We start from the raw sequence: 24,162 nt of genomic DNA, 5'->3' as shown, positions 1-24,162 counted from the left end.
CAGGAAACTGTCTTGTCCACTGAAATGCTCCTACAAAACGCCTGGCATAGAGCAGGAGGTAAGACCTTGCTCAGCCAACATCATCTGGATTTCTCCAAAGCACAGACACCTTGTGATTGGCTCAATTTTTGGTCAAGAGGAAACACTCTGGTCTTCTAGGAAGCTTCCCTCTAAAATGCCTTGCACGTCCAATCTGCCAGGCCACTCTATCTTGCCTTTCGAAATCTGTTTAAGAACCTCCTACTTCCAAGACACTTTTCCAAACTAACCCTTCCTGATTCTGGTCCAGGACTTGTAAATTGAAATGCCTCCAGAGAGCAGGCAGGTAACTGAAAGGGACAGGCCAGGTGCTGCGTAACAGGGAGCACTGGGGAGGGACCACGGTTAACTGTCCCACCTAAATCTTATGTCCCATACAAAGGGGACAGTCCCTGCTCAGCTCCAGTGGATGTTAACATGCAAGAAAATCAGACCCTGTATCATTAGATTATCCATTTTTTTTTTTTAAAGTATTTATTTATTTATTTATGGCTGTGTTGGGTGGGTCTTCGTTTCTGTGCGAGGGCCTTCTCCAGTTGTGGCAAGTGGGGGCCACTCTTCATCGCGGTGCGCGGGCCTCTCACTATCGTGGCCTCTCTTGTTGCGGAGCACAGGCTCCAGACGCGCAGGCTCAGTAATTGTGGCTCACGGGCCCAGTTACTCCGCGGCATGTGGGATCTTCCCAGACCAGGGCTCGAACCCGTGTGCCCTGCATTGACAGGCAGTTTCTCAACCACTGCGCCACCAGGGAAGCCCTAGATTATCCATTTTTTAAAAGAGCTAAAAAAAAATCTGAATTTCCATATGAAACATCCAGATTTTTAACACGGTGAAGGATGTTTCTGCAATCTCTATCAGCCTGATGGTCAAATTCTGCTCTATTCTTTCAAGGAGGTTGCTTGGCACAGCGTTCATATGTGATAAGCACTCTTCGCTTGCATTCCGAGTCCTGCTCTGTGTCCGGCAGACAGGCCAGGCTTCTCCTGGGGCCAGAAATTATGCTGTTGCCTTCTTTGCAGTCCCTCCAAAGCACCTAGTGAGCAGCAAACACTATTCTCCCTGTCAATGCCGGTGACTAACAAAGCGTTTCTTACGAAGGCAGCAACTGCCTTTGCTGTTTTGGGAACAGAAGCCTTGCCTATTACACACAGAAGCACTGCACTTCACACAGGCTCATATATTTTGTGCATTAGGCCTTCAGCCCTCAGTCAGTGTGAGAGTTACAGACTCTCTCCACTTCATCCATTCTCCTTCTGCGTAATGTCTTGTTGAAAAGTATCCCAGCCTTTGTTCTAAATTCCAATCTCTTTTGTGCTATGATGATAATGTTAACTTTGTAATTGTGCATAAGTCAGCAAACCAGAGTACTGCCTTATTCATCTAGCATCGTCAGGAAATGAGGTGTTCCACATAATTGAATTGTCCAGATAACTAGAGCTAACCAACATTTTAAAGATCAACATGTAAAAAAGGGTAAATGGAAGCATCCCAAAATGTATTATATACCCTTTTGCCTTCTTTATTTTTAAATTATTTTATATCACTTTTTTCCAGAATAGAAACAAAAGAGTAAAGAGTGATAATTAAGTCTTCCTCCCACCCCAGTGCCCCAGCCTGCCACTTCCCCACCCCTGACAGGTGCTACCAGGTTACGGCGTAACTCCTTCCACAGATATTCTATATGGATACAAGCATTTTTCTTCTTTCACAAAAGGTGAGATGCTATGACACTGTACTGCACCTTGCTTTTTAAAATCTTATATCTTGATCATCACTCTTCATCAATACATAGAGTTCATCATTCTATACAATGGCAGCATCCTGTTCCATTGTAAGGGTGCAACATTATTTCTTTAAGCAGTTCCCTACTGATAGACATTTAGTTGTTCCAATCTTTCCCTATTATAAAAAATGCTGCAATTATAATCTCCATATTCACTCCATTTTGTACATGTTTGAGTATAACTGTAGGTGAAATTCCCAGAGAAGAATCGCTGGGTCTAAGAAACGTTATGTGCATTTGCAATTTTGATAACTATTGTTACATCGCACTTCACAGAGTCTGCATCATTTTTTTTTCTCTTGCCATCATCACTGGCTGAGCGGATTTGTTTCCCCACACCTTCATCAGCACAATATGTGACCAAACTTTTCTTCTGAAGTTTTGTCAATCGGTGAATAAAGAATATAAACTCATCTACTTTTTAAAAAAATATTTATATTGTAGAATGTGGCTCTTATAATGTTCTTTGTCTCTTCTAATATGGTTTGGCTTGAATGTCTGTTCAGATCTTAGGCCTACCTTTTAATTAGGTCGTTCCTTTTCTTATTTGTTAAGTTTTAAGAGTTTTTTGTATACTGTGGATACAAGACCCTTATCTGATATTTGTTTTGCAAATATTTTCTCTGTCAGTGGCTTGTCTTTAATTCATTTACTCTTAATTTGAAGCTTTCTTGTTCTGAATGAGGTTGAGAATATTTTCATATTTTAAGGACCATTTGTATTTCTCTTTCTGTGAACTGTGTAGACATGTCCTTTCGGCCTGTCATGTTAATGACTTAATAGACCTCAGGAAATTTAACTGCTATTTGAGAACTGAATCATTAGTATGAACATTGATTGCGACACTATACTGTGATTTTCCAAACTGCTTTGCTCTCTTGAACTCTTGTATTTGTTTTTTGTTTTGTTTTTGTTTTTATAGTTTTCTCTTCCTTCCCTAGGTCTTAGGATATGAGCCATCACTTTTGCTTTCCTTAAATGTCTGTCTTTCAAAACCCCTGCCCCATCTTGTAATTTACTGCCTCTGATAGTAAAAGTTTCTGATACCAAAACAATAGAATTTGTTATAATAACCTAGGAAGCCTGATTCTTGAGTTGAGTTCATAGGCCACAGCATATATGCTTTACATCTATTTTGGCCTTTCAAGATCTTTATCATTTCCTGGTTCCTGGCCTTATACATTTTACATCTATTTTGGCCGTTCAAGACTCTTTATCATTTCCTGGTTCCTGGCTTTCTTCAGAATATTCAGAATCATCCAGAAAATGAATTCCTAGTTCTAGCATTTTCTGCTAGAACATTTGAGGGTAATCACAGGTTAGAACCCTTAGTCATGAATGGAGCCCATGTGCCCATAGGTTACTATACACATAAATAAGATTGCCTCAAATAGAGGAAAACATACTGTCTCACTCTCTAAAGCAGCAATATGAACTTATATTGCGGGAAACTTTAAACAAATGATTTTCCAGTGGTATTTGCAAGTAGGGGCTCAGAGCAATACCTGTGCTTATGGTCCCTGAACATTCCCCCATGGCTTTATAACGAGTTACCTGTGAGTTCCATGGGAAGGGGATCCATGGCCGTCGTAGGCCTGCTACATCCCATAGATGGCAGTAAACACACTTTTTAGCACTTTTCCTCATCTTCATTGGAATCAGGCTCCTTCAGGGAAAGAAAATGATTGCAGAAACTGTGGAGTAATAATTAGCAAACAGATTCTAGTCATTTGAAACACTGGCAAGAAGCCTTATTAAAGGAGGTAATAATAGTCATATTTTGCACTTCTAATAGGGCCTTTTATCTCTAGGCCTCCAAGAGCCTGTCTGAGTCATGTAAAGGAAAAAAAAAAAAAACCTGAGCTAGGTCAGAAGTCAGGAAACAAGGGCTCTGCTTGACATTCTGTAAGGCTCTCTCATTTCAAAGTGAAGGTAGAGTGTCTCTGATGCATTTAAATACCAGGAATTCATGCCAGTTAGAAAAGAAAAGGCAGCATAGCACTGTGAGATAAACTCCACATTCCTGGTTAATACTGAAAACATGCTTCTCTCTAAGTTGTTTTTTGTGAAAATAACAATAGAGCTTTAAATACTTTGCCTTCTAAACACATGGACAGAATTATTATTCACAGTGCACTAGACAAATTGAGAAAGAGTTTTTATATCCTCTTTCGTGTATCAAGGCATAATTATCAGCACATCCTTGTATTTATTCCTAAGAGGCTGGAATAAATTCTGCTGCTGATGGATATCAGTCCTCTGGACTTGGTATCATTCATGCTTTATCTCTGGCAGTGGTGGTAGCAGAAGAAAACGACTCCTAACATGTATACAGAGCAAACGCCTTACATCTACAAGATATGGTTGTCTTCCCTGTCCCACATTAAATCCGCATCTTCGGTTTCCCACATAAACTCCAGATCTATTGAAATCTTGGAACATTAAAATTCTCCTTCATTGTTGTCAAGGTTTAGTAACTTGACAACCAGAAGACAGACACCCTGAGTATTCGAGGGAATGAAGGTTTGGAAATAAAGAAGAACAGCTTTCCTGGTGCATTAAAATTTGCTTGGGGCTTAGCAGGAAGAATGTGTTTTATAATAACCATTCTTTGGCTGTGTGACTGACTTTGGGCAAGCGAATTAACCTCTCTGAGCACCAGTTTCTTCACTGTAATAATATTCCTATCTCACAAAAGTTGGTTTGAGGATTAAGTGAAATCATGAATGTTAAAGTATGTAGCATAGCACCTATCACTCAGTAGGTATTCGACAACGAGTAGTCGTTAAAAAATATACAAAGGCACATGCAACATACATACATGAGAGAGGAAGAGAGAGACAGAGATCCAGATTTCCAGTGGGCTTCCCTGATCTTCAGAGATGTAAGCAAGTTGGTCCAAATCCTTAAATTCTGAACCCATCCGTCCTCCTTACAATTCCTACAAGTTCATGACCCTACTTATGCTTGATTTCTTCCACTACTTCTAAATCCAAGAGTTCAAGGTCAACTTAACGTGCAGCCGGCTAATACATATTAAAAACAGCTCCTTAGCTGTTTTTTACACATTAAAAAAATCCCATCCTCTCTCACAAACATTGAGAATCTGGTAAGTTGATTAGAGATTCACATTTGAGAAGAGATCGGATCTTGTACCTCTCAGCTTTATGTCATTCTGCAGGCTCTCCCTCCTGCCCCACTATCTTCCAAAAATGCAGGCTTGCAACGTGGAACTCACACACCTGTGAAGCCTTGGCTCTGGGAAGTATAGCCCAGTCTTTCAACCACCCTCTCCAACCACTTTTCGGGTAGAAAACAGCTCGACCCAACCAAAAGATTGTTCCAGCCTCCATGGAATTATGGAAAATACAATTTCTTCCCTCTTATTACCTTGTGATTATTAATTCACTGTAAAACTCAGTACTCAACATTCTCAAAGATAATGCCATTTCCTTTATGCTATGGAATAATCTATTCTTATGCATTTTATATATAAGAGCATACATATAAAGTAAACAAAGTAACATTAACTGTTTCATACCCTAAGACACATTTCTACATAACAAGCTATTCTTTTAAGGATTACTTAATTTTTTTAAGAATCTTAATATTTGTATATAAAGTTTTTCTGTTCATTGCATTCATCTTTTTTTTTTTCACCCAGAAAACAAATTCTTTTCCTGGTGGTCCAGAATCATCACCATGTATAACTGTGATGATTCTCTGCCCTCTGGGGGTATTGATTGGGCTGTACAGGGCTATTTGCCCTGCACTAAATAACCCAATACTCTTGTGCCTTTAACGTTACTATATCTGTTTCTTGGGGTTTCCCCCCCCCCTACTCTTTTGTCTCCTTGTCTCTTTTTGCTGTCATCAATGTATACTATCTCCAGCAGTAATCCTTTCCCCTGTAGTTTCCCCTTTGCAGCTTCCAGTCTACTGATTGATGAAAACAAGGCAAACATTAAAATGGTTTTAAAGTCAAAACCACTGGCACAGAATTCCTCGTAAGAACTCTTCTGTGAACAGAGCATGTGAACCGTGATACGTAGACCTTCTAGATCCATCAAGCTGCTCAGCTGTCTTCTTCCTGAGCTGTCCTAATTCTTGGCTAGGTTTTAGATTATTTAAATCCTAGGGAAAATGATCTGAGAGAAGTGACACATTGCTATATTATTTTCCCATTGGTCTTATTTTAAAGTTCCAGATCAATGACATCTGAGGGCTGCGGTCCAGTTTGCTGTCACGGACACCATGGACCACAGAGCACCTGCTCTTACTGGTCAGGGCCCTTGCCAAGCTGATCGTAAATAAATTCCAAATGTCACCCTGGGACAAACCACTCTAAGATGTAAGGAAGGTAACATATAATAAAAATCTTAAATCAAAATATTTCCTACGAAGGCAAAAATAACCACTTCACAAATGGGAATCAATAAGACCACACAATTTTAGGTGATCACGTGATATTCTCATCACCATGCTGTCATAGATGAATCTAAAAAAAAGTTTTTCTTTCTCCATCCCCTCCCTCCTACCTATCCTTCTTTCTTCTCTCCTTGTTTCCCCTCTCTTGATATACAAATTAGTGATTCTCTTTTTTACTGATGGCAGGAAAAAAAGGTACCAAAATGCTTTGTATTGAGGCTGAGATAATCAAACTATGAATAAATGCCAGTAGCAAGGATTTTTTTCCTTTCTAACTTTGAGAGTAACTATGCTAATTAAAAAACCTTAATATTTTACAGGATTTTCACAGTATAAGCATGTTTCTCCTGAGTTTCACATTATTAACACTTGAAAATTAAGCCCTCCCTATAGCTCAAGGAAACATTTATGATTCTTCTCTTGCAGTGTGTGGGATTCCAGGGACAAGGATGACTGCAAAGGGATGCGTACATGACTGTCCTCCAGGTAGTCTCTGGCTGGCGAGTGCGGTGCTGGGACAGTGGCCAGATGAGGCACACTGAGTCCAGGCTGGGTGTGTCATTCCTAAAAAGATCCTTCCTTGCAAGTCACACATGCATACTCTGTATGCTTTTCTTTCTAGGTATGGTGCCATAGCAACATAGGTAAGAGCTGACCACCTGAGTTAAAATTCTGACCTTGGGCAACTTAACTTCTCTGTGCCTCAGTTTGTTTATTTCCAATAACAATAGTGTTGACCTCAACACTATTGGGTTGTTTTGAAGTTAATGGAATTGATATATGTAAAGTCCTTAGATCAAAGCCTGAAACACAGTATCACTATGTGTTTATTATCATTTTCAGAATCCACAAAGCCCTCTAGGATGAGACAGTGTAGCTGGCTTGTGGATTTTTAAGACCTTGGGTTCTGGGTTCTGAAGTCAACCCCATGTGGATCCCACCATTTGCCCTCTCACATCCTGGCCCAGTGACCTTGGACGTGTTACTTAAATGCTCTAACCTTCCGTTTTTTATCTGTAGAAAGGGGTTAATTGTATCTTCCTCATAGGGCTGCTATGAAGATGAAATGCATGTGAAGAACCCACAAGATGCCTGGCACAGAGAAAATGCTCCATAAATGTTCGCCTTGGAGATTTGGAGGAGGGGGTGGATGGTAATGACCTGATGACTGTCTACTGAGAATTTTTAAAGGCAATTTCCATATCTTCCCTTGGGAAGTGAGGGAAGCAGCCAGAACAGTGCTGGGGCAGGGAGGGATACAGTTTACACAGTTCTTTGCATGCTTAGTTGGGGGACAGAGAGGAAAGAGACTGAAAGCAAAATAAGACTTAAAGGTTTCTGCCAAATCTTGCAGGTACTTGAGTTCAGGCACCTCCAGAAGGGAACACTGGGCTTTCTCTTACAGCCCCTGAGCAGTAGCGAAGCCCTAAATCCAGGGAGATAAATAAATAGCCCTGGAATAGGGTAGGACAGGACACAGCAGACAAGACCCTAGAAGAAACTAGGGTTCTATATTCCGGGTTTTCCTTCAGTTCTCAAATCCATTTTCCTGAAAGAGGACTGGGGAGGATGACTGGGATGGTTAAGCTTCCATTCTGCTATGTCATTCACCTGGAACGTCTCCCTCCTTTTCCCTCTTGGAAGACTCCTACCTTTCTTTCCTGTTCAAATGTCGCTACAGAAGGCCAGTCCTCTTTTTAGCTGTACATGTGTGTTATGGAGGTACGACAAGTTAGGGAGGGACCATGAAATTTTGGAAATAGCTACTTACCTCAGAGAGCTGTGATTTCTATTTTCCACCATAAGCCTTGTGCATTTTGTGTATGTTGTGATTTTAGTCCTCCTAAGTGCCTGGATGGAACGGAAAGACATTGAATAGACAATCATAAGTTTTATAAGACTGTGAAGGTCTGTGCCAAGCAATGAAACTTTTCTTTTGCCCAGTATTGACTGTGCTACCCCAAGCAGAGGCCCCGCCTTGCTTATCCTTGTCTCTAGCCAGCACTTGTGCCTGACACAGAGCCTGGTGTCAGAGCTGTCCAACCGTGCAGCAAGAACGAAGCTCCCCCTACACCCTGAGCCCGATCTATCTCCATAGCTGTCACCCATCTTCCAAGGGTAGTCCTCTTAGATCATGTAAAGCAAGTCTACAACTTTTCCTGGATTTTCATATCTGCAGACAACTGTCAGACTTATCACTCACCCTCATTTCCTCCCAAATAGCTCCCTGTCCTTAGTCCATACTGTTTCTCTGTCTTAATTCCCCTTACTTCTGGTGGCTCTACCTCAGACTCATTCAAGTTCATCAACACACCTTTTAAAATGCTGCCCACGGAATCGAACTCATCTCGCCTCCTATGGCCTGCTGCCCTCTGCCTATTGTCTCCTTGTTAATTGAACTACCCATCATTTACGCTGCTCACTTCGGGCTCCTTCACAGTGCCTCCTCCTTCACCTCCCCCACCCACCTCCTGTCAGGCACTAAGTCCTATTGACTGTTCCGACTAACTATTGAGCAGCTATAGTAGGTATTCAGACAGTATATGGTGAAGGAATATAAATGAATAAAATTCATTTTAGATTCATTCCTTCTGCTTCTGCCTTGAGCGAGGATTTTATTTTGCTTTGTTTTTATTTTTAAAAATTTCAAATGTACAGAAAAGTTGAAAGAAATTGTGATGAATACCAATATACACTTGCCCTAGATTCATCAATTGTTAACTTTTTGCCTCAATTGCTTCCTCCCCCCCGATTCTACCTTCCTCCCATTCTCTCTCCCCACAGAACACACACATGCTTTTGAAAATTTGTTGTCAAACCATCTGAAAGTAAGTTGCAGGCATTGTGACATATAATTGTTAAATACTGCAGCACACATCTCCTAAGAACTATGAAATATTCCGTAGAGAACAACTTATTTCCCACAAATACCTTCAGAGTGAGGGCTTATAAGCTAGGGTTTATGGGTGGGTTTTAGGGGGTCCGTGAAAATCATGAAATCATATGCACAATTGTGAACATATAAGCAGTTTTCTGGGGAGGAAGTTCACAGCTTTCATCACAGCCTCCAAACTGATGTGGGCTCCCCTCTGGTCTCTCCCTCTTAATATTATAAGTAGGGTAGCAGTATGGTCAGTTGTGGGTTTTCAGCTACCTCAAACTAGTAAAAATTCAGAGGCTACCTAAAACGTATTCAACTGCTTCCTATTGGCTGCATGAGATAGTTAATATTTCTTGGAATGACACAGAGAACCTTTGCGATCATGCTTCTGAGGACATTTCCAGTCTCTTCTTTTACAGCTCCCTCCTCCCCAGAGGGAACTGGCCACTTGCCCCCAGCCAGGCCGTGCTCTGAGCTTCACCTCATACCACGCCCACTTCCTACTCATTTGCCCTCTTAGCAAATATCTCTTTCCCTTTCAAGACCCAACTCAGTTGCCACCACCTCTGGGAAGGCCTCCCCGACCGTCACCCCAGTTGCTTCTGACTATAATTTGTACCTTCCTCTATTATATGATTTATCACATTTACTATGCTTATTTGTTTACACAGCTTCATCCTCACTGACACTGTGAAGCACTCAACATACAGATAAATGGACACATGTTGAAAGGATCACACAGCCCTTGCTAATCGCCTGGACACCTGACCCATCTCTCCACCCTGTCACTGAGCCCCATTTGCACCCTGACTCCAGTGGGCTTTCCTGGTCTCAGACCCCCGTTCTGCCTTCACCAGAGGCTTCTGTGTCTCTCCCTGTGGGATGCTCTCGGCTCCTCTAATTTTGGCAGATGACTTCGTATCCACATCCCTAGAGTCCCTTGGCTGTTCAAATCCAATCACTTGAAAAGACAAGCCTATATCCATACATGGTAAGGATTCCACAAGATTTAGAGGGCCATAGGCACCAGGAAATGGATGTCTGTCCAGGCACTGGGACACCAGGAAAAGCTTGAAATGGAATCAGTTCCAGGCCCTTGTTGAAAAAGCACCAAGCTGCACTGCAGTGGGGCTGCTCCTCAGAATTGAATGCGATGCCATGGCAGGCTGAGCTCTAAAAGCTGGCGTCGGGAGAGGTGGCAAGTTCTCTGGCAACACCCCTGCACTGGGGGGCAGGAAAGGGCACAAGCTTGAGGCTGTTTTCTTTGATTTTTCTCTGGGGGACTCTAGTGTGCATTTCCAACACTGGTACTAACACCGCTAATCTAGAAATCAGACCCGAACTGGCAAGAAGGCCAGCAACCGGCCTTTTGGCTGGAGTCCAGGTCTGCAGCACAGGTAAGAGACCTGCACCGTATTACTCCAAAGCAGAGTATGGACAAGTGAAGCAGAGCAGCAGGTTGGAGTAAGAGGGCTGACCATTCTGCTCTGGGTCTATTTGCTTGCGGGAGGGGTGGCCAGAGAGGATTCACAGGAGGGGTTAAGGACTCAGAGGAGAGGGCTTGGGACATCCTGCTGAGCTTCCAGCCTCCTCAGGGAGTGGCCCTCCAGCAGCCATGGGAAGCTCAGAGGCTGCTAAGCTGCCTGCTGCTGTCAAGGCTGACCTCAGCCGGCACTGCCCTCCTCCTCCTGCTTCCCTGGTGGGTTGGCCCCTGTGGGATGTTAGCCCACCTGCCTTCAGAAATGTGGCTGCCCAGCCCATTTCTCCCATGGCTGTCTTCCTCTCCCCCAGCAGGAGCGCCCGGGCCCCCGGTGAGTGATGTTTCTGAACAGATTCAATCCCCTGTGCTCCAATCAGAACGCATTACCAGTCAGGGCGCATCAGCTCGACGATTTGGCTTCAACAATAAATCTTGCTTTCATGAGTTTAAATCAGACTTTAAAACATCGCCCTTAATGTTCTTTTAATGCAGTTTTCTTCTGAATGAGTTCCCTTTAGGTCCAGTCCTTGTCATTAATACACTCCCTTGGCAAACGAAGGAGGGCTTCTTCGAGGAAAACTCTGCCAGTTTAGGAAACCAGCTGAATTGCCTTGGTGATGCCAGGAGCCTTTTTTGCATTTTACAAGGACACTTGAGAAAACAAAACTCTCTGACTGTAAATTTAATTTTCCCTTGACAGCCTTGGTGTCTCTGCAGCCCCAGAAGTTATCCATTACTTCTTTCTTCTGTAATTAAAAATCAAGGGGTGGGGGGCGGGGAAATGTACAGGATTAACAAGTTCTAATTTTCATTGATGAGCTCTAAGAGCTTATCAATAATGGGATCAGAAAAGCCGCTTCGCCTAAGCTCTATTTTTCTAGGGTGTCTGATTTTGATGGAGAATCTTGCTCAGGGTGGAAAATGCTTGCTTTCCAAGGAGTCCCACTGCCAAAGTCACGAAGAAGGGGAGGGGCAGGCCACGCCAGCCTCGAGCAGGAGAGCAGCCGGGGCTTGCTACTTTTACAGACTCAGCACTCAGGCTCCGGGGAGCTGATTACAGGGAAAGATTAAACGGCCCGTCTCTCACACACATGTTCCTTTTCTACGGATGGCTTCTGCAGAAAAGGAGCTTGCACGTATCTGCTTAGGAAGAAGAAACATAATTCCAATTAAAAGAATATTGGTGGTAATTCCTTTTGAGTTGTACATTTGTAGATATAAATACTTCATCAGGGGATAGGGGCATCCATCCTGTTTATCACCCACAGGGATGCAGCTGAGCATGGGTTTCTCCAAGAGACACTGAGCTGATCGATAGCATCTGGGTTGCGTCATTTCAAAAGCTGTGACATGCGGGCTCCCACTGAATGTGACAGGCATGTGACAGGAATGAGCTGTTTAATTGACATGCACAGCTTCCACAAAATCCCAAACAATCAGGTGCAAAAATGACTCAGGAGAGGATTTTTTTTTTTAAAGATAGGGCAAGTAAAGCATAGATACTGTAAAGCAGAAGCCCTAGCACCTGGCCTTGAGGTTCTTCTGTAGAAAAAGAGAGGCCTCTGCTATGTTCAACAGGGGTTGTACTTATGAGTGTCAGGCAGAAATTGGATGGTTTGGTTCCAAAGCTTTCTTGCTTAGAGCTGGAAAGTTCAGGCTATCTCTGGAGACCAAAAAATGCACAGGACAGCAGAAAAGGCCAGCAGCTGAGGATTCTGTCAAAATGATACCAACGTGGCTCCTGACACAAGGAACTTCTTAAACCAAGACCAGAGAATCACAGAGTACTGAGTTGTCCATTTCCAAGAGGTCACCTTTTCAAGGTGTCCTGCCAGCCTCTGGCCAATCATCCCTCCCTCCCACAGGGAGAACAGGCGGCACTGCAGCAAAGTCTAGGTGCTGAGGATAGTCACACCTATAGAATAATGGAGGCGTTAAACTCTACTAGAGGTGATATTATATGGATAGGGTAAGAGCATGGATTCGAGCCATATGGTTGAGTTTGAATAGAGGGGTCCACTCTCATTAGCTGTGTGATCTTGGGCAAGTTACTTAACCACTCTGAGCCTCCATTTTCTTTTCCATAAGATAGAGATGATTTCATTGGCATCTCATAGGGTTATTAAAAGGATTAATGAGTGAATACATGTAAGTCATGTAGAACAGTGTTCAGCATGTAGGAGACACTCAATAAATGTTAACAACTTAAATATTATGCCATTAAAGCAATGAACTTGCCAAAGACAGAATGATTGGCTTCTCAGAGCCCTCTCCAACTCTACGATTTTAAGCATTCAAATGGCCTTCCTCACTGTTTTGAAAATGTGGGAGAAGTTATAGGGAACACAAGGTGATCTTTGGGGGTATGTGGATGGACACTTTTAATTTTAATAACTATGCATTTACTATGTATCAGAAAAAAAATCAAGTCCATTATTCCTTGAATATTATCAATCATATTGAAGATAAGCCTTTTAGAAAGTGAAATGTTTTATCACAGAACATATGCTATGCAATATGGGCAAAATCATAATGACATATAAGCTGAATCTTAAAGGATGAGTAATAGCGATAGAGGGGACTCCACTAGGGGGACTGTCTATGCAAAGGCCCAGCGGATAATCCACCATAATATCAGGGAAGAGAGATAAGGCCGGAGAGGAAGCAGTCAGATCATGGAAGGCCTTATATGCCATGTCAGCAAGTTTGGACATTGTCCCAGCGGTGATGGGAAACACCTCTGGTGGATGAGGTTGAAGGGGACTCGGAGAAGGGAGCTGGTTAGGACACTATTGCCAACTGAGAGATGATGAGGAGTGAGAGAAGCAGGTGAAGTCAAGAAGTCTTTGGAAGATAAAAGAAGATGCCCAGACTCTGGAACTAGCCTTATCCTGAGGCAGGGAATTGAAGGATCTCAAGTCTTGGCTGGGGCTGGCCTTAACTGTGAGATTAAATGGCTCCAGCTTTGAAACACTGGGATTGCCACACCAAGAATTCAGCCAACTCTTAGAAACTTATGAACAATTTGTTGGCTCCAATTATTTGCCAGTCCCTGTAAGTACAGTCTTGTCATGGCCAACTCACAGAAGAGAAAACTTCCCCGCCTCTAAGACCTTGGACTTAGTCTTGTGACTTGCTTAGGCCAACAATAAATGGGTAAAGGTAATTGTGTGTCAGTGGTAAGCCTAAGCCTTAAGAGACCTTGCTCATTTCCACCTGCCTGCTTGAGCTTCTGCCATTAGCATGAGAAGAGCAGACGTTGGCTAGTCTGCTGATCCCAGAAGGAAAAATGGAGACATGAGGAACAGAGCTGCCCCAGACACTGCAGCCTGAAGCAGAACTACTAGTCAAGCTCAGTCAAGACCAGGCAGATGCCAGATGTCCTGCAGACACAGGAGCAACAGTGAATCCTTGTTGTTTGTGAAGACAAAGACTGAACAAATTTTTGCCCTGCCTCAAGTTGCCCAGCACAGTGCTTTGCCCCACAAAACCTCAAAATCAACATGCTAGTTTCATTTGAGATGCTCACTGGAAATCAACTGGATATCTGAGCTCCCCATGGCAAGGGGAAATCTAGACCCTTCCACGCAGGTGACAGAAAGTAAAAAACCACCAGGCAGTTTCCTTAGACATGAGGGGCAATGACTGAGCTTGCTGTCCTGTGCCTGCCCGTTGCATAGTCACAATATCTGAAGGAGAACACTGAAGGTCTACAGTAGTTTGGGACTCACAAAAAATAATTCATTATGCATAATGGTGATGTTGGCAGTGCATGCCAAATGGTGAAATCTAATGTAGCATACAGTTTCATTAAGGCACAACAAAATTAATCTATCCCTTCCCACCAGGAGGTTTAAACAAAAGCAATGGGGAAGGAGCTGCATGTAAAAAGCCGCAATTCATTAATGAAATGAAGACATGTAAAATAATTAGGCTTATAACACAAGATTAGAGAACTAAATTAACCCTTCTGCTTACTTTGCACGGAATGCAACGGAGAACTTTGGCAAGTGTTAAGTTACTATGGAAATATCACCTCAGAAGATTAACCTGGTAGCCTCCCATGAAAGGAGTGATGTGTCAGTCCGCAATCGAGTAATTCTGTTTTATGACAGTTAAAAATGTATCTTCAAGGTATTTCTGTTTTGGTCCTAGAAGCATGAAAGAAAGCAGGTACAGCCATGCGGTTGCAAACGAAACAGTTAATTCAAAAAAAATTAGGGGTTTGATGTTGACATGCTGTATGCTAACTTGGGTAATTAATAATATTGAAACGAAGGGGCTAATCTAAATCAATGGTGGGCTGAAGCTTTCCTTTGCCTGGTTAGTGATGATAAGCCAAGGGGGACAACCGAGCTTCTTTTCTTAATAGCTCCCAAGCCCTCACCTACATAGGGGAATGGTGGAAACGAGGACCCGTTCATATCTGGGGAAAATGCAGCTCAGGATTTTAAACAGACTGGGAAATGGAATGCACACATCCTGACAGGTGCCCAACTGGCCGAGGAGCCTGAGGCTTTGGAACGTGACCCTGGCTTCTTGTACCTTGGCTCCCTGATTTAAGGACTGCAGTAGAGATTTGCTGGCTTGTGTTTCCCCCACTGGGCCTTCCATGTGTTGTTGGAAGAAGTCTAGACTCAATAGATTCACAAAGTAAATCTAGACTCTGTGCATCCTGTCACTGAGGTTGTGGACATGCTGAGAGCTGGGAAGTGAATGACCATGGTTAAGAGTCCACACCCACCCTCTGATGGGGAGAAGCACCTTCCCCAGGGGACAGTGACAGTGAGGAGTGAGAGGGTGGCAGCAAATGGACCGCTCCACTGACTCCAGAGAGAGCTTCTCAATGGAGATGGGAAACAGTGCCCCTTTTAGGACTCTACTCACAGTCGCAGCCCCACAAAGAATAGCTGGTCCCAGGCCAGGATCTACAGTTCCCCCACATGCTGTGAACAAGGCATAGATGCTCTGTGTCTCACACATTCATGACATCATCTCGTTCCAGCTTGCCTTATGCTGATGAAAAACAGTGGCCATTAATTCATTCTACAGGATGAACTGAGGATCAGAAGGTTGTCTGAGATACTGAGAATCAACATTAACATTTCCTTAGCACCTAGTTCGTGGCTGGTGCTTTTTCTACATTATCTTGTTCCATCATCCAATGTCAAAGGAACTGTGTCCATTTTACAGATCAGTAAACTGGAGCTAAGACACATTCAGCAATTAATCTGAAGTCATTTTAAAGATGACTGTGACTTCTGAAGTTTTTACAGATATACAAATCATCTTCCATGGCAACTCTCCAAACTATTTGGAGATCAGAGCATGTAAAATCATGGTGAGGGAGGGAAGAGAGACCAGAGATCAAGTTCCTCAGAGACAGTTGCAGTTAATTCTCAAAGCTCTTTATCCAGGGCTGAGTCCGGAGTACAGGACTTCGTGGTGCTCCGCCCCCAACGCCCATCCCCCCACGCTCATCCCCCCACGCTGTTACTGCAAGTGGGAAGGTGAGCAAGGCTCCGGGGAGAGTCAGGTGAGAACAGGACTGGACAAACTCATAAGGCCCAAGTGAACAGCAAGCATAATTTTGAAACTAAAAGTAGGGCAATTGCTTCAATGTAAGTATCTTTAATGAAGAATATTTGAAATTCTGGAATTTCTGTAGACCTAGGACTATCCTATTTGACAGACCAATTTTGAAAAACACTGCATCCCCTTCCTCTCATGTGTCCCCAATAATCCAGAAAAGCCAGCTTTTCAGCATTGGGTCTTTCCACACGTGGCCCTCCTGGCCCACCTTAGCCCAACACAGAAAGAAAGAGAGCAAGGGTGAGAAGAAAAAGACACCCTGGTTTGTTCCTCTGTGGAGTTCTTGGTGCTCTGTCCTATTCTCTGGCTTCTACATGAGCTACTTTTCCATTCCTTCATTTGTTGGTTCCTTCAGTGCTCATCTGGGTACTTGCCACATGCCAGATATTGTGTTGAGCACGTCTCTCATGGTATCTTACTTGTCACAATAACCTTCGAGGAGGGCACTGTTGTCCCTGGTTTACAAATGAGCAAACTGAGGCACAGAAAGGCTGAATGATTTCTCCACGTAACCCGCTCACAGGGGAACCCAGGACTCTCCAGCCTCCCTCCACTACACAGACTACCTTCCCTGCCCCATATCTGCAGCCATCAGTTTTGCTAGAAATGTGCCATTATTATACCCCGGAGAGGAGGCATTTCTCCCGCTATCCATATATTCACATTAAGGTCCCAGGGTCATTCTGGAATACATGAGAACTTAGAACCCGCTTAGCCTATAGTAATCTTTATTAATCTTTAGTGATCTACTTTGCCTGCTGAACCACACCACAATTTCCAATGCTAAGTAGGACAGTCCCCCCTGAGAGGTGTTGTGCCCTTGCTGGTACTTCTAACAAAGAAAACAAATTGTAAAACTTTACAGATCTGTGAATAGATGGTGTCCAGAGCCTAACATAGTGTCTTGTGCATATTAAGTGTCTGATGAAGATTTGATTTGAATGAATAAATGAGCGAATGAACAAATGAGTGACTCTAAAAGGTCTCTGAGGCTTCTCTGATCTTCTCAGGTTACTGCTGTCGCTACAGACTTGTGTGAAAGGTGGATAAACATCAAACAGGCAGGTCGGCACTGTCCTGCTCTAATGGTAGCCTACAGTGAGGGTGTAAGGCACACAGTTCTTTGTGGAAACACTTCTTTATATTCGTGCTCAGCATTTGTCTGAGAGTCCCCACAAAGGTTGGTGGAATTCATTTTTAGGATTACCTGACATGCATTAAAAGCAATTGACTTCAGAGCAAATACTAAGGAGCCACTTTGTTCATTGTCATTGATTTAATGAGGATCAAAAAGAAAACTGGGTATGAATCTATCATTTTTAAGAAAATTTTGTTTTATTTATTTGAAGGTGGAGAAATCTCCATTCCATGACCCACTTCTTGACTAATTAAATTAAATATAGGTGAAAGGAATGATGTAGCTGGTGATTTGCAAGTGCTCAGACTCTGAGGAAACATGATGTGTATGGATTTTTCCATGTCGAAAAATATGTATAAGAGTAGATCCTTTGTGCCTAAATTATGTGGACGTGGTTAAGACTCAAGGTCAAGGACTTCCCTGGTGGCGCAGTGGTTAATAATCTGCCTGCCAATGCAGGGGACATGGGTTCGAGCCCGGGTCCGGGAGGATCCCACATGCCGCGGAGCAACTGGCCCCGTGTGCCACAACTACTGAGCCTGCGCTCTAGAGCCTGTGAGCCACAACTACTGAGCCCGAGTGCCACAATTACTGAAGCCTGCATGCCTAGAGTCCATGCTCCGCAACGGGAGAGGCCACCACAATGAGAAGCCCGCGCACTGCAACAGGGAGCGGCCCCCGCTCCCCGAATCTAGAGAAGGCCAGTGTGCAGCAACGGAGACCCAACGCAGCCAAAAAATAAGTAAATAAATAAGTTTTAAAAAAATAAATAAATAAGTAAAATTAAAAAAAAAAAAAATTAAAAAAAAAAAAAAAAGACTCAAGGTCAAATGTGAAGATCTCTCTTTGTGATTTTCTTCCCCGTAATCTGCCTCCTCTCCCCACCCCCCATATCTATTCTACCCTCCTGGGTCTTGGGCTACTTGAACTGAAAAGAACGTATGTATAGTCAACCACGTTCAGAAGGCAGTTTTCGTTTACCTCCTGGTGGACTTGGCACTTTGAATCACGACACCTTTTGGATCATTTTGTTACTGTCTCTGCAGACATCTCTGCCTGTCCCTGTTCTGCTGTGCTACCTGGTTTTGATTCTTGCAGTGGCTTTGAACTATGCTCCAGTAGTGTCGTGAACACTTGAGAAATCCCCAAACTTAATCAGCTTACTAACCACCACTGAAAACTCAGTGTTTAAATCAAATTTGCATTTAATCTACAGATTAATTTGGAGAGGACTGACATCTTTTCTATCCTTCAATAAAGTTTTATAATTAATCTCTATAAGATCTTGCATATCTTTTGTTAGATTTGTTCTAATGGCTTTGGTTGCATTTTAAGTTGGCATCTTTTTAAATTTACATTTTCTAATTGTTTGTTACAGATGTATAGGAATGCTATTGATTTGAGTATATTGATCTTGCTGAGCTCTTATTAATTTAATAGTTTACATGGTAGAAATTACAGGTCTCCCTGAGCATACCAAAAAAATAAAGAGCCTACACTTCCCAAGTACCCTTACCCTGCAGTAAGAGGACATGTGACCAGCTGTGGCCAATGAAATGGGAGTGGAAGTGATGTGGGTCATTTCCAGGCTGAGGCAGTGAAAATCTCCTGCATGATTTTTTCATCTCTCTCCTCTCCTGCTGAAACAGGTGTGAACACCTGGAGTTGAGATAGCAGAGTCTGGGTTGATGAAGCACTACATGGTAGAGAGTCACTCAGAACTTCAACAGACTGCATGAGAAGGGAATAAACTGCTGTTGTGTTAAGTCACTGACATTTCAGGATTAATTGTTAACACAGCATAATCCAGCCTCTATTGACTAATACAGTTCATCTATAGATTCCTTTGGATTTTTTATGTGGACCATTATAGCAGCTGTGAATAATGAGTTTTGTTTCTTCCTTTCTTATTCTTAGGTAATTAAATTTTCATGAATACAAAACTTAACAATTAATGAAGTTAACATGATGTTACATTGTGTAGATCTTTAATTAAACATTTATTAATTTTGATTTGCAATTTTCCTTTGTGTTCTTTCAGTTTTCAGACATTTGTTAGGCCCTTGAAAAGCTGTTAGGCCCCAGGCCCTGTGATAAGAGGGCCTAAGGGTTAACAAGGCCCTGGTTAGCTGGTTGTTACTTTAACTTAACAGTCTAGGAGCCTAGGCCTAGGCCAACAGTCTAGGCCAATCGATGCTGGAAAGTCTCCTTGATGTCCAGTTCATCCTTTCCCTTAGGAAGAGAATCAAAGTTAGTTTTCACTCTGTCCTTCTTTTACTTCTAGAATTTGGTGAAGTCTCTGAATATCTTATTATTACCATTTTAACACTGTAGGCATGCTCTAGTTCAAAAAGGTGCAAAATAATAAAACCTGACCTTATCAAAGAATATATGAATTGAAGCATGGTAATTTGCTTTACAAAGGGTTCCCTGCTCCACAAAATGAATTCAACTTTGGTGTCCCTAAAATAGCCAGTTCCCTTGGTGCATGTTAAATATAATTCAATTTACAAAAATTCAATTTGCATATAACCTTTTCAGTAGCACATCCATTGTGCAAAGCAATGTATACTTGTAATTGGCTGCAAATTGCCAGGAGACTACCTTTGCACATATCGTTCCTAGATGTGCAATTTTTTCTTAATCTCCAAGGGACAGAGGAGTGGAGTGGCTAAATTTCCAGTTGTTTATATGATCCCACTGACTATGCTGAGAAAGGACATTTGCCAATTATTTGGGTGCAACATGTGCTATGTACAGATTAATGTTGTGCATTTGGAAACAGGAGATACAGGAAGGTTAAGAGAACTGAACGTGGATTGCCTGGCTGGGTTTGGGATACCAGTCTTGCAGGGCTAGAGAAGCTCTCTCTATTTTGTTGGCTTGACAAGGCATCAGGAGAAAGTGAAATGAAGCAAGGGACAATTTATGGTCATGGGTTTGGATATCATTTTTTTTCCCATGAGGCAGTGGACCTGAAGGAGCGTCTTCCCAGGAGACAGACCTAGTCTAGTGACCTGAGCTATGTGGTTGAAGCAGTGTCACAGCTGACCCACCAGCTACAGTGACCTGACCCCAGGGGTTCTGTGTGTACTGGGCTCTGGCCACATGAGTGGAGCCACGGTACTTACTTAGCAAGATAAGTGTGGCATTTTCTCATGTGTTATATAAAAAGTGGCATCTTTTTATGACAAATTGAATTAAAGTAGATTATTGCCCATGATGCCAGGTTGCGCCTAAAACCCTTTTCAACCTGAGTATTAAAAACCCTGCCTGGCACATCACACTCTCTTTTCAGAAATGATACCTTCCTCACGCATTGCCACTGCCTCCTTCCACGTGTGTGATGCCAGGGTCCTTCTCTTCTGATTAGGAAGTTCCCTGCGGGATTTCATCCAGGGCGGCTAACAGCTCTCCTTCCCTAGGCTAGCCTGCAGGGTGTGTCAGACACGCGGCAAGAGTCAGATCCCTCCCTCCTGGAGACACTGGCTCCTCCACCAGCTTCGGGGAAGATGCACCGAAAGGAGCTGAAGAGGCCTATCTAGACCTGGGTTTGTTTTTTTTTTTTTTCTACTGGAGGGAATGACTCCTTATTCCCCAGTTCAGCTGAGCAGTCTCTCACACTGCAAGTTCAGCTCCCAGAAGGCAAGGCTCGGCCCCTTCTGGTTCTGAGGCAGGTTCTAAATTAATGCCATAAACTCCTGCACACAGAGCAGTCAACAACTTGAAAACTGGAATTTCTGCTAAACCAAAGAAAAATACTGTGGTATTTCTTAGAATAAGTCCACATTTGGGGTAGCTGATTAAACACTTTATCCCAGCCAACCTCCAACAAAGAATCCGTTATTTCACCAGAATTTACTTTTGCTGTAGTGGGAGGCAGGGCTGCCACCTCAGGTGTGCAGCTGTGCCACACACTACTCTAGGGGCACACGAAGCAGAGATGGATGAGGACACCGCCCCTCAGAGCTGGCGGTTCACAACTTGCACAGCTGTGCCCTGTAGTGGTGGCCCTGGGAACAGTAGGCCTGATAGATTTCTATCTAGGTGGCCTGAATTTGGGAAAAGAGGACAGCCTGGGGTGCAGACTGACCTGGGTTCACATGCTCGTTTGGCCACTTATAATCTGTGCAATCCTGGACCACCTGCATAGCCTCTCCCCCATGAACCACACACGGCATTGTTTGACTCACAGACTACAGAGAAGATGAAATAGGAGGATGAGGTGGAAGTACCTGGCACATCGTTCATCATAAATGTGAGGTTCCCTTCCTGCGAGTGCTGCTGGGAGCTGGGTGGGTCCAACAGTCAGACTGGACAGGTCCCCATTCATCCATTTTTCATCTGCTTCGATCCCAGAGGCTGAGGGGATAATGAGAAAGTAACAGACAATGGTGCTGTGGCTATGAGGCCTTCACACAGTCTGCTTGAGCAGTGCCCGATGTGCTAAGCTTCAGGCACACCCCCTCGACCTGAGCCTCTCAGAAAAGCTTCCCCATATTTCTTCTATTTGAGTTAAAGCCAAGTCACTTCCCTGGTGAGGGAAGAAGATGGACGGCAGGTGGGGTGTGAGGTGGGGAGGGCATGTGTGCTCCTTCCATTCCCAGGGAGAAAAATATTGGTTGGGAATGGGAGAATACAGTTATGAGAATTTGAAATCTCTATTTTTATATTTCATTTTTTCTGTGCGGCTTTCCCTTTTGTTTGTGGCACTGTGTCCAACAGGGCCTACATGTACTGCGGGAAGGGCTGCCCTTGGAGGAGGCACTGTGTGTGTGTGTTGTGGGCTCACTAGTTACCAGGTGACCGGCCCTCTCCAAACCCTTTAGAAACTGGGAGGTCACAGTCTGGCCCCCGGGTAGCATCCTTGATCCATTAGGAAACTAGAACCTAGAACCTTCTGGGTTAAGTCGAGCATTTTGTTTGAATGAAGAAGCCTAGGCACCCAGACGTGGTGGTCACAACAGATGCGTGGATTCAGAGGCCTCCTCCAGCCTGTACCCTGGGGGCGGGGGGTGGATGGGAGCCATAAGGAATGGAAGCCATGGCCTCCTCTGCCTGAGGGAGGGGCTGGATTCAGATGCTGCTTTCCCTTTTCTCTCCAAGTTCCAGGGGGAACCTTGAACCTGAGGTCATAGCTCTTCAGATTCAATGATCACGCACATCAAGGAGAGGCATCTTCCAGGGCCCAGGCCTTAGCTGAGCAACACCAGCATTCATCTCGTTTTTCTGGGGACAGTCAGGGCTGTCAGTGCTAACCATGGTGTAGGACTCTGGGAACTTCACAGGGGTCCCAAAGCAGCTGCTCACGTTGCTCAGCTCGCCTCCTCTCTGCCTCTCGGCTGCCCAGAATTGACTTTCTTATCCTAGGCTCAGCTGTTCCCTGCCTTTCCATCCAGAGAAAGCAGAAATAGTTTAAGTTGTGGACCGAACAGCAGGAGGCTGACCCCCACCAGGGCAGTGTTAACTCAGGCAAAGCACAAAACCTCCCTGGGCCTGTTTACCTAAAAAAAAAAAAAAAAAAAAAAAAATGTCCCTGGTTGAGAGATTCAAGTCAGTTGTGGATGTGAAAGCATTTTGTAAACCATATAGTGAAGACTATGATTATTCCCCTTGGGAGGGCATGGGTGCTGATAAGAGGCTGCCCTGGGTTTCATCCTACTATCTATGGTACAGACATCAAACTAGCAGCCCTTGGAGTCCCAGGCATGTTGTGTTTACACAGTGCTTAAAAATATTTAAAATTCATTGCCGGTGTTTAAAAAAAAAAAACAGGAAATTTTTACACTAAAGAAATGGATCTCGGGGCTTCCCTGGTGGCGCAGTGGTTGAGAGTCTGCCTGCCAACGCAGGGGACACGGGTTCGAGCCCTGGTCTGGGAAGATCCCACATGCCGCGGAGCGACTGGGCCCGTGAGCCACAATTACTGAGCCTGCGCGTCTGGAGCCTGTGCTCCGCAACAAGAGAGGCTGCGATAGTGAGAGGCCCGCGCACCGCGATGAAGAGTGGCCCCCGCTTGCTGCAACTAGAGAAAGCCCTCGCACAAAAACGAAGACCCAACACAACCAAAAATAAAATAAATAAATAAATAAAATTAAAAAGGAAAAGAATTAAAAAAAAAAAAACTAAAAAATGTAACAGAATGCACAAAACTGCATTGATTCTTAAAAAAAAAAAAAAAGAAATGGATCTCTAACTTCACTTAAAAAATTAGAAGACCTGGCAACATTGGCCACAGTGACCACCTTGGGCTGCAGCATCTGCCCCGAACACAGTCATGTGCTCACTATTTCAACACAGTCTCCACTACTCCTAGTGTCTTAGACCCTCGCCATTCCATCCCCTTGCCTGCCTAGCCCTTGTGGGCATCTGAATTTACAACCCTTGGCCCACTAGGAGTTTACCTGAGAAAGCTGCCTCTTATTTCACACTTTCTTTTCTTTTTTTTTTTAATAGATCTTTATTGGAGTATAATTGCTTCACAATACTGTGTTAGTTTCTGTTGTACAACAAAGTGAATCAGCCATGTGCATACATATATCCCCAGATCCCCTCCCTCTTGAGTGTCCCTCCCACCCTCCCTATCCCTCCCCTCTAGGTCATTGCAAAGCACTGAGCTGATCTCCCTGTGCTATGTGGCTGCTTCCCACTAGCTATCTATTTTACATTTGGTAGTATATACACGTCGATACTACTCTCAATTCGCCCCAGCTTCCCCCTCCCACACCGTGTCCTCAAGTCCATTCTCTATGTCTACGTCTTTATTCCTGCCCTGCCACTAGGTTCATCAGTACCATTTTTTCTTTTTTTAGATTCCATAT

The 24,162-nt window shown here is 43.6% G+C and overlaps 1 long non-coding RNA gene across 1 annotated transcript; it reads left to right on the top strand.

The window, feature by feature from the left end:
* Nucleotides 1-801: 801 nt before the first annotated feature.
* Nucleotides 802-22,925, top strand: LOC309624475. Its single transcript, XR_014241958.1, has 2 exons — nucleotides 802-17,748; nucleotides 18,167-22,925. It is a non-coding gene; the product is annotated as an uncharacterized lncRNA (long non-coding RNA).
* The last annotated feature ends 1,237 nt before the right edge of the window (nucleotides 22,926-24,162 follow it).

The sequence above is a fragment of the Balaenoptera borealis genome (assembly GCF_965194805.1).
Source record: "Balaenoptera borealis genome assembly, chromosome: 2".
NCBI lineage: Eukaryota > Metazoa > Chordata > Mammalia > Artiodactyla > Balaenopteridae > Balaenoptera > Balaenoptera borealis.
This window is presented reverse-complemented; position numbering and strand designations above follow the sequence as displayed.